The following is a 9092-nucleotide window of genomic DNA, read 5'->3' as shown; positions in this document are numbered from 1 at the left end:
TCTCTCCCAATTGTATGGTGCTGTGCTGGGGTGGGGCCTGGCCATAAAGTGAGAGTGTGTTTTAGCCTTTCCTACACATTTCTATGTGGGTATTTTCTCAGTTGCCTGATGTGTAAAAGTTACTCAGCTAGTTTCTAGGTTTCTTTCAGAGGGAATTGCTCCATGTGTAGCTATTCATTAGGTGTATCCATGGGAGGAGAGAAGTCCTATGTTGCTATCTTGATCCTTCCCCAATTTTTAGTTTTTATTCACATCAAAGTCCATGAGATTTGACACTGAGTTCTTAGAGGATGCAGATATGTTTAAATAGAAATAGCAAAGATAGCAGTTTGTGAAATAATGTAGTCTATGGGTACAAAATAAAAATCACACCAAGCCAGATGGTTTTTTAGGAAAACACAGACAAACCTACAATGATCATTATCTTAATGTTTTTCAAGAGAATACAAAAACATGGAAAACTTCCTATCCCATTTTAATGAAGATGACATAACTTGACACCAAGACTGAAAAAGTACGATATTAGAAAGAAAATTTGTAACTCAGCTCATTTCTGAACATATTTGCAAAAATCTAAATAAGATATTAACATACAAAAGCCAATAATTTATACCATAAACACATATATATGTAATATTACCAAGTAAAATTTATCCTAAGAATTCAAGGATGGTTTAACACTAGAAAATCTTTTAATGTATTTTAACACATTTATAGACTAAAGGAGAAAAACCATTAATTATCTTACTATATGTAGAAAAAAGCATTATTAAGTTTAGCATATCATCATAATAAAAAGAAAAATCCTCAGAAAATCAGGAATACAAGCAAATTTCCTAAACCTGACAAAAGCATATTTTAAAACTCTACAGAAAACATCACAATGAATAATGAAACTTTAGGGACTTCCCTGGTGGCACAGTGGTTAAGAATCACCTGCCAACGCAGGGGACAGGGGTTTGAGCCCTTTTCTGGGAAGATCCCACATGCGGGGAAGCAACTAAGCCCGTGCGCCACAACTACTGAGCCTGTGTGCCACAATTACTGAAGCCTGCGCACCTAGAGCCCGTGCCCCACAACAAGAGAAGCCACTGCAATGAGAAGCCCGCGCACCGCAACGAAGAGTCGTCCCCACTCACTGCAACTAGAGAAAGCCCATGCACAGCAATGAAGACCCAACGCAGCCAAAAATAAATAAATAAATAAAATTTAAAAAAAATAAATAAAAATAATGAAACTTTAGAAGCATTTCCTTTGAGACAAGGAGGAAGAGAAAAATGATTGTTGTCACCATAATTATTCAACACTGTTCTGGTAGTCCTAGTCAGTGGTATAAGATGGGAAAATAAGTAAATACAACTTCAAATAATTACAAAGTAATCATTGTTATGTAGGCCTGTCCAAAAGTTTTTGAAAGCCTTGGGCTGATTTTGCTATTTCTCTACAGAGTAAATCTTCCTAAACTAGAATCCCCAACTACATTTCCCAGACTCTTTTGCTGTTAGGTATAGAACTGGGTGATGAGTAGGGTGTCATGTTATAATTATTAATAATGCTTCCTTTCACACTCAAAAGAGTTCTGATTTGGGGGCTTCCCTGGTGGCACAGTGGTTGGGAGTCTGCCTGCCGATGCAGGAGACACGGGTTCGTGCCCCGGTCCGGGAAGATCCCACGTGCCATGGAGCGGCTGGGCCCATGAGCCATGGCCGCTGAGCCTGCGCGTCCGGAGCCTGTGCTCCGCAACGGGAGGGGCCACAACAGTGAGAGGCCCGTGTATCGCAAAAAAAAAAAAAAAAAAAGAGTTCTGATTTGGATGATAAATTGTATTTATCTCAATCACATGGGCAAAAAAGCAACATGTAGAGATCTGTTTGGCTAGTACAAATCATGACATGGATCTAGAGCCCTTAGCTATGGAAGCCTGGATTTAGCAGCTTTTGTATTATGGTGGAGAGTATACAGTTCCAGAGCCAAGCAATTGGTGTTTTAATATGCATTCGAGGTGATTCTGATACATGCCCAAGTTTGAGAGCCACTGCTCTCAATGAACTCTTGTCCATTTGCACAAGGAGAAACACATAGGATGTTTACTATAGCATTATTTGTAATATTAAAAGAAGTGGAAACAACCTTAGCATCTTCAGTAAGAGGAGGGGTAAATAACTGGCTTTATTTATGAATGAACTATGGATAAATCTCAAAAATCTAATTCTGAATGGAAAAACCAAGTTGCAAAAGGATTTATATGGAATGATGCTGTTTGTTTAAAATTTTGAAACACACAAAACCATGGAATATTTTATGATATTTACACAAGTTTTTAAAAACAGAAAATCATTAAGTGAATCTCACACACCAATTTCAGGACAGTGGTTACTTCTAAGGAGGAAAGGAAGAATATGGATTAAGGGCATCCTTTAATTTTTTTTTTTTTTTTTGCGGTACTCAGGCCTCTCACTGTTGTGGTCTCTCCCGTTGTGGAGTGCAGGCTCCGGATGCGCAGGCTCAGCGGCCATGGCTCACGGGCCCAGCCGCTCCACGGCATGTGGGATCTTCCTGGACCGGGGCACGAACCAGCATCCCCTGCATCGGCAGGCAGACTCTCAACCACTGCGCCACCAGGGAAGCCCTGCTTTAATGTTTTATAGGAAAATATGACAGCATTTTAGTATTTATTAAAACTGGGTGATGGATTCATTGATCTTTGTTATGCTTCCTATACTTTTCTTCATATTTAGAAAAATCATAGTTAAAAAACATGTTTGTTTATTTTTTAAGTTAACTTTCACTTGATAAAATGGTTTTATAAAACATCCAGTAATGCTGCTGTGTTTCATTTCCAGGGACCTATTGTCAGACAGAAGCTCAGTCCACATTCAAAAGTAAAATGGTATACCAAGCACCTCAGTAAACATGTATTTTAAGTTCAGTTTGTATTCAACTTGATTGCTGGAATTGCTGGCAGCCAACAATTTAGGGAGGACAAATATACCAATCCCAAATGAAAACTGTAGGAGTAACACATATATGGGACTGGCTTGCCTTACATATTACATGAGATCTAATGTTTCTTAAATAAGGAGTCTGGGTAAATCATTTTGTAAAATAAATAATTATTCTTGAATCCATTTGTAAGTTCCCATTTTCAAATGTTTTATTTTCCTGAAATATTACACACCTATAAAAACGTATAAACTAGAAAACTCAGCATTCTAGCATTGTTAAACTCCTATATCACTGAAAGGGTAATTCAAGAACACCTTGGGGGAAGAAAGTCAAAGCATGAGACTAATCTATCTATCTATCTATCTATCTATTATCTATCTATCTACTTATCCATCTATGTTTTTTCCCCCATCCATCCATCCATCCATCATATGCTCCGGTACTCATCTGACATGGCTATCACACACTCATTCCAGACTGTGCCAGCATTTAGTATTCATGAAAAATCCATGACTGTTAGTTTTTAAATACTACATTGATGGGTAATGAGTAACTATTTATAAGAATTGTATATGTTTCTAGGATTTTATTTACTTAATCTTACAAAATCAGCTTAGAATTTCTACTAGGTAACATTAAAATGTATCACCCATGTGAACTTAACAGAATGCATAAAATTGTTTTTACTAATCTTATAGTATGAAATATTTATGTATTGTTAACATTTAGCTACCTAATCAAACATTTATAGTCTTTGAAGAAAATTGCTAAAGTGTGAAGAACTCTGAAAAATGGTAGGAAAAATGCTCATGAGACATGAGAGAAGAACTCACAAAGACTAGGAGATTGAAACAAAACGCTAGGAAAAAAAGAAGGCACAGAAAGTTGAAGAAAGGCAACTTCTGAAAATGACAAGAGTGAAGTGCTGTAGTAGGAATCATTAAAGAGAAGTTCCAGATTCAAATCTTTAGCTGTAAACAAGTACAAGGGTAATATAAAAAATGAGAAGTACTACTCGGCAGACTGCATTTCATGATACTGGGATGAAAGTTAAGTGCATCAAATAAATTCATTAAATGTGGTCATTGTGGAATATTTCACTGCAATATGTACTCGGCCATGAGAGCTGTTTTCGTTGCACACATGAAAAGCAAAAAAAATGTGGACAACGTATATACAAGAGGGCATTGAGATGGAATCACTGTATTTAGTCACAAACTGTACAGCTTCCTCAGGTTTAACAATTATACCAATCAAGTATTGTATTTAAGATAGTTAATTGTGTTTATCAGACAATATAAGTAAAGAAGAATAAATAAAATGTGTTGCTCTTTTATCAATTATAAGAGCTTCCAGAACTACATATGTTCAGTAGTTTATGTCATGAATCTTTTGAAATAACAAGAATCATAATGTAAACTTCCATAAAGAATCACAGGTTTGAAACAGGAAAACTTGAGATCAAAACAGAAAAACTTCCCCAAATTTTAAAGTACAAAGAAGATGGTATCATCACAAGCTTACAATCAATGTCTATCAGTAGTTGATTTTCGGCCCTAAAAAGGGTGTTGAGGGTGTTGCCTGTGGCACATTAAAAAAAAAACACTCTGAGGGTGTTGCCTGTGGCACATTAAAAAAAAAAAACAAAAACAAAAAAACAAAACCTCCTTGAGGTTCTTCCAAGATTAGATGGGAAGCAAATGTGAGGGGCCTTAAACCAAGGAGAATATTGGTTGGTGCAGGTACAGTTTGAAGTGTCTTAGTTTGTTTGTTTTTGTTTTTTCTGGTTTAAGCCTTTAAATATACAATTTGTTTCTAAACAAATTGATTTGTTAGGTGGAGTTTAGTTTTTGTTTCTGTTGGAGAGAGTGTTATTCAAAAGAACCACCAAAAAATTGGGGGTTATATTCCACTCCCCAGGAGCAAATATTTTAAAATATTTTAGCTGTTTCTCTCTGTGGTTATCTTCATATTTCTAAATAATGTGCTTAAACAGCTACATCTTAATTCATCAGTTTTGGACACTGACTTACCATACTATTTTGGTGAGAACGTAGCTTACTTCCACCCATATTCTTCTCCCTGTTTTCCCATCATAAATATTGATATATCCCACATTTTCTTTTTAAATCAAAGCAATAGAGTTTACATTAATTGGACATTTAAATACTGTTCACTGCTGAGTTAAGCAGTTGACTATGATTACCTCTCCTTTTTCTGGCAATTTTTTTTTTCTGGAGTCAGGAATTGTTGCTCCTTAGAATTTGTTGAGCTTTGTTGCTGTTGTTGCGTTTTTCTAGTGGCTAGATCTTCCCATGCCCTTTAACAGCAATAATTCAACTTTCCATATGGTGAAAGCAAGCAGATGATCATTTTCTCCTGGAGCCCTCCACACTCCCTGCCAGTCTGGACTGGTTGCTCTCTAGGATTAATGCACAGCTGTCATCTTGGGATTTTCCTTCAGGACCATCCTGAGAATTCCCTACACATTCCTTCTGCTTCCTGAAACCCATACCTTCTCTTTCTTGGTTTAATCCCTCATTGTGATGGAGTACATCTTCCTGAGAAAAGATAAACTGATAAGGAAGGAAGCTGAGGGATCTCACTATTCTTGTGTACATTTTAACCTAATCTCCCTGTTTTCAGTCTAGGACCTCATTCCCTGCCCCTTTTCCTCAGTTTTTAACTTCTGACTTTCATAATAGGTTCTTAAATAAAAAGTATTTCAGAGAAAGCAACTGTTAAAGCTAAAGTTTTATTTCATTTGTAAGAGCCAGGGTTTGTGGCAGGGAAAAAAAAAAGGATTTATAGGTCAAAAGCTTGGAGTATGTGGAATAAAGCATCTTTACTCTGAGTCACAGAGCAGGAAGGATATAATTTATGACGTAAGGGCATTTCCCAGTACATGGGGTACATGGGGTAGAAGGAAAAGGCCTTCCTGGGCTGGGGGTGGGGGTGGGATGGGGTAGGTATCTAGGGGGAAAAAAGCAAGAAAGTGGAGATTCAGAAAAATCCTACTTTGTGCCTTGTCAGCTTAGAATCAAAACCCCAAGGGATGATGGAGACTCTCAGGCCTTATTAAACGTGGTTGGTCAGAGCATAGCCCAGGAAGCTGCAATATGAGCAGAGGGGCAAGGCGAAATGTACTGAGAAGATACACTTAATTTAAATCTGATTTCACTTATACCAAGCTAGAGTGATGGGGGAAACAGAGAGTGATATGCCTTAGCTTCTATTCCTCCTAGAAGTAGCCTTGGGTTCCATACCACCTTGGAATAGTATAGTTATAATCAGTGTATCTTATGGTAGCGTGGTTAGGCTTGAGCCAGGGCAGGGGTGCCTGCTTTGTCAGTCAACGATCTGAAACTCTGGTGAGCTTTTTCAGGTTGATGACACATTGCTGACATGGCTGAGGATGTGGAAGCTGAGCATGACTGAAGACTTTACAAAGGGCCATTTTCCTGTTCAGATGATCCCTTTTTACTCTATCTAGCTGAAGGGAAAACTGAGTTATTCAAGAATACAGTAGGCCAAGAACAAACTTGTCAGTGAGACTTAAGGAAACAAACTTTTGGCATTCCCCTCAATAAGTCAGACACCCTATCTCTTTTTTCCAGAGCCCATATGAAAGCCCATGTGAGATTCTGAGTGAGGCATGCAATGATTGGCTGGTAGCTGAAAGAACACCTAGACTGGAGCTTGCAAGAGTGGCTTCTACCCTTATGTACTGTATTGGTGGGAATGTAAACTGGTATTGCCATGATGGAAAACAATATGGAAGTTTTGCAAAAAAAACTAAAAATAATACTATCATCTGATCCAGCAATCCCATTTCTGGGTATATATTCAAAGGAAAAGAAATCACTATCTCAAAGAGATATCTGAATTCCCATGTTCATTGCAGCATTATTCACAATAGCCAAGACGTGAAAACAACCTAAGTATTCATCAACTGATGAATGAATAAAGAAAATGTGAAAGCTATATATAATAATAATAGAATATTATTCAGCCTTTTTTTGAAAAAGAAGGAAATCCTGCCATTTGTGACAACACGGATGAAGCTAGAGGGCATTATGCTAAGTGAAATAAGCAAGACACAGAAAGACAAATACCACATGATCTCACTTATATGTGGAACCTAAAATAGTCGTACTCATAGAAGCAGAGAATAGAATGGGGGTTGCCAAGGGCTGAGGAGAGGGAGAAATGGGGAGATACTGGGCAAAGGGTACTAAGTTTCAATTATGCAATATAATAAGTTCTGGAGATCTAATGTACAGCATGGTGACTACAGTTAACAGTACTGTATTGTATACTTGAAATTTACTAAAAGAGTAAATCTTAAGTGTTCTCATACACAAAAAAGATGGTAACTATGTAGGGTGATGGATATGTTAATTAGCTTGATTGTAGTGATCATTTCATAATGTATTTGTATATCAAGACATCATGTTCTCCACCTGATACATTTCTATTTGTCAATTATATCCCAATAAAGCTGAAAAAAGAGTGGGTTCTAATCTATTTCCTCAGCAACTAGCTCTGTGACCTTAAACCGTCACATCTCTTCTCTCAGCTTCAGTTAGCTCCTTTGTAATTGAAGGGGTTGAACTGTGCCTTTGTCCTATGGGTCATCTGTGTGCTTCAGCAGAAAAAACAGCTAAACATTTTTAGGTGGCTCAAATGAATAAAAATTAGATTTCAACCACACTGCTGTTATTATTAAATGGCTACCTAATCAGACCTCTCTTTCATCCCAAATTAATCTGTAATGATATAAATGGTAACTTACAGGTTTTGAAGTGTTTGCTTCTACATTTCCCCCTTTCTCTCCCTTCAACCCATTTGTGGTAAGTAGGGCATACATTCTATCTCCATAGTCGCCATAGTCTATAGCAGCAATTCTCCAGAGGGTATCTATCACAAATTCTTATTCCTGGGCCCTACTCATTTAGAGCTACTAAATGAGAATCTCTGAGATTGAGGCCCTGGGATTTATTCACTTTTCTGACATAATACCTCTAGGTGATTTTTATACACCCTGAATTTAAGAATCACTAGTTTACAGAAAAACATTTGAGGCCCTATTACATGTCAGGCACTATACTACCTGCTTTGCATATATTCTTTTTTTTTTTTTTTTGCTGTACACGGGCCTCTCACTGTTGTGGCCTCTCCCATTGCAGAGCACAGGCTTCGGACGCGCAGGCTCAGCGGCCATGGCTCACGGGCCCAGTCGCTCCGCGGCATGTGGGATCCTCCCAGACCGGGGCATGAACCCATGTCCCCTGCATCGGCAGGCGACTCTCAACCACTGTGCCACCAGGGAAACCCTGCATATATTCTTTCATTCAGTCCTCATAACAACTCAGTGAAGGATATATTGTTTTTAAATAAACTTTTTATTTTGGAATAATTTTATATTTATGGAAAAGTTGCAAAGATAACGGTGATAGTATTCACCTCCCCCAGTTTCAGTGGCTCCTATTGTTATTATTTATATTACTGTGGTTAGTTTGTCAAAATTAAGAAACCAACACTGGTAAATTAGTGTCAACTAAACTCTAAATTTTATTCAGATTTCACCAGTTCTTTCATTAATGTCTTTTTCTTTTCTAGGATCTAGTCTAGGATACTACATTGCATTCAGTTGTTGTGTCTCCTCTGGTCTGTGACAGTTTGTCTTTGTTTTTCATGACCTTGATAGTTTTAAGAAGTACTGGTCGGGTATTTTGTAGAGTGTTCCTCAGACTGGGTGTGTCTGATGTTTCTCTCACGATGAGACTAGGGTTATGGGTTTTTTGAAAGAATACCACAAAGGGGAAGTGTCTTTCTCATCATGTAACATGGGGTATATGATATCCATGTGACATCACTTGGTAATGTTAATAAAGTATATGTTTGTAACCCCAACTCAACCTATTAGGAAACAAAATTTTATCAAGCTCAGTGTTCCACAACTGCTAAGTGATGGAATTAGGGTTAAGTTTCATTTCTTTTCTCTGCCATTTTGGTTACAAGTGACCATTCCAGCTTTATCGTCCCCAAATAAAACTCTCCATTTCAGCTTGACTTGTCTTACCCTTATGTTATTTTATACTCCACTCAACTCCCAAGTTTTCCAAGTCCTTCAGTGTTCAGCT

Source organism: Mesoplodon densirostris, chromosome 19 (assembly GCF_025265405.1).
Source record: "Mesoplodon densirostris isolate mMesDen1 chromosome 19, mMesDen1 primary haplotype, whole genome shotgun sequence".
Classification (NCBI taxonomy): Eukaryota; Metazoa; Chordata; class Mammalia; order Artiodactyla; family Ziphiidae; genus Mesoplodon; species Mesoplodon densirostris.
This window is presented reverse-complemented; position numbering follows the sequence as displayed.